General features: G+C 39.9%; 1 protein-coding gene and 1 pseudogene across 1 annotated transcript in view; both read left to right on the top strand.

The window, feature by feature from the left end:
- The window catches only part of SPTLC1 (serine palmitoyltransferase, long chain base subunit 1), a 94,739-nt gene that overhangs the window by 90,570 nt on the left and 1,679 nt on the right, over positions 1 to 2,490 (top strand). The window contains exon 16 of the mRNA XM_006875875.1: positions 245 to 248. The gene's annotated coding sequence lies outside the window, so the exon portion shown is untranslated. The remainder of the gene's footprint in view (positions 1 to 244; positions 249 to 2,490) is intronic.
- LOC102832855 lies at positions 1,527 to 2,196 on the top strand (annotated as a pseudogene).

Genomic DNA, 2,490 nt, shown 5'->3' with positions numbered 1-2,490 from the left:
TACAAAGCCCTGCAAGAAAAAAACTGTCAACCAAAAATCGTCTATCCAGCAAAACTATCAATCAAATATGATGGTGCGATCAAAACATTCCAGGATAAACAGAATTTGAGAGATTTTATCAAAACCAACCCAGCACTTCAAAACATCCTAAAGGAAGTTCTGTGGACAGAGAACCAACAAGAACAGGCAACAAACAGAGATTGACAGGTATGGCAACACCACCTGGAACACAGGCTACAGATAGCAGAGTCCAGAACAGAACGAGACTACAATGACAAACTCAAAAGAATGGGGAGATCAACTGAAGGACAAAAACATATCAATGTCAAAGAAGGGACAAACACAGCAATGGAAGCCCAGGTGGTGAGGATGCCAGGTAAATTACAGGTTACAATGGAGTATCCTAAATGCAGAGAAAAGTTAGTAGACTACAAGGTAACCCCAAAGAAAGTTAATACTCCACAACATATCATAAAAACGAATTCCCAAGCAAAACAAGCGAACAGAGAAACTAGGAGGAAACCAACCAGAAACAACTAAAAGGACATAAAGCCAACACAAGAAAGAAAGCAGAACCAAAGAACGAACAGCACTGCCAAAAAAGTAACATGATGACAGCAATCAATTCATACTTATCGATAATTACATTGAATGTCAATGGATTAAATGCACCAGTGAAGAGCCAAAGAGTGGCAGAATGGATAAGAAAACAAGATCCATCAATATGCTGCCTGCAACAGACACACCTTACACACAAAGACAAAAACAGACTAAAAGTTAAAAGATGGAAAAAAATTTACCAAGCCAAATGCAACAACAGACAAGCAAAAGTCGCGATACTAATCTCCGACAAAGTAAATTTTTAAGATAAGAACCAGCATAAGAGACAAAGAAGGACACTATCTCATGATCAAAGGGTCAATCGAGCAAGACAACATAACTATAATAAACATATATGCTCCCAACAAAAGAGCACCAAGATACATAAAGCAAACCTTAATGGAATTGAAGAAAAAAATAGATAAATCCACAATTATAGTGGGAGATTTCAACACACCACTCTCGAAAAGGGATAGAACAACCAGTAAGAAACTCAACAATGCGACAGAGGAACTTAACAACACAATCAACCAACTCGACCTCATAGATGTATACAGAGCATTCTATCCAACGACAGCACAATACACATTCTTCTCCAGTGCGCATGGAACATTTTCCAGAATTGACCACGTGTTAGGACACAAAGCAAGCCTCCATAAATTCACAACCATCAAAATTCTACAGAGCATCTTCTCAGACCACAATGCTATAAAACTAGAAATCAACAATAAGAAGGCCAAAACAATAAAGTCAAATACATGGAAACTCAACAACACCCTGCTGAAAAGCAACTGGGTAAAAGAAGAAATTAAACATGAATTCACAAAGTTCTGGAAACAAACGAGAATAAAAACACAACATATCAAAATCTTTGGGAGTTTTCTCTCTACCAAATCCAAGCTGGCTCCGTGCGCTCCCCAGTGGAAATGGCTTGTGCCGCTTTGCGGTCCCCTGCCAACCAGGACAGGTTCATTTGTATCTACCCTGCTTATTTAAATAACAAGAAGACCATCGCGGAGAGGTGGCACATCCCCATAAATAAGGCTGTTGAAAATCCTGCTGCTACAGAGATTCAAGATGTATGTTTAGCAGTTGGACTTAATGCATTTCTTAAGAAAAATAAAATGTACTCTAGAGAATGGAATCGTGATGTTCAGTACCGAGGCAGAGTCCGGGTCCAGCTCAAATAGGAAGATGGCAGTCTCTGTCTTATACAGTTTCCATCACGTCTTCAGTACACCGTCGCTTTCCCTCTCTGGATCTAAGGTCTCTAGCTGCTCCATCGCTCCACGTCATCATCTCTGGCTCCATTTCAGGCATCACTGCTTCTCTGGGGCCGTCGTGTCGATTCCAACTCACAGTGACTCTGATTTCTGAGGAGTATCTGGTGGGTTTGAACTGCCAACCTTGTGGTCCCGTGCTGATCCTACAGTGCCACACTAGGAGTCTTTCTTAAAGTATCTTGGTAAGTCAGTAATGTTGTATGCAGCGGAAATGATACCTAAACTAAAAACAAGGACACAAAAAACAGGTGGTGGTGACCAAAGTCTTCAGCAAGGAGAGGGAAGTAAAAAAGGAAAAGGGAAGAAGAAGTGATCTGCTGTAAGAATCAAGAGACATGAAAGAAGGCCTCCATTTCCTATCAGAGAACTAAAAGAAGCTTTTTGTTTGCATCTTTAACTCTGAACTTTTGTGCCTCCCAGCTTCATCATCCAAGTTGACAATGAAGTAAATTAACATCAACATTTGCACCTAGCTTTTATGCAGTATAAAAGAAAAAATGGCCTTTCAGTGCTTTGTGTGGATGAAAGAAGCATATTTTTAAATGGACAATGGACTGCATCATACATGACTTGAAATCCTGTGTTTATCCTCTGGAAACCTAAGTTT

Source organism: Chrysochloris asiatica, unplaced genomic scaffold, assembly GCF_000296735.1.
Source record: "Chrysochloris asiatica unplaced genomic scaffold, ChrAsi1.0 scaffold00343, whole genome shotgun sequence".
NCBI classification, from domain to species: Eukaryota; Metazoa; Chordata; class Mammalia; order Afrosoricida; family Chrysochloridae; genus Chrysochloris; species Chrysochloris asiatica.
The sequence above is the reverse complement of the archived record's forward strand: the minus strand, read 5'-3'. Positions and strand labels throughout refer to the sequence as shown.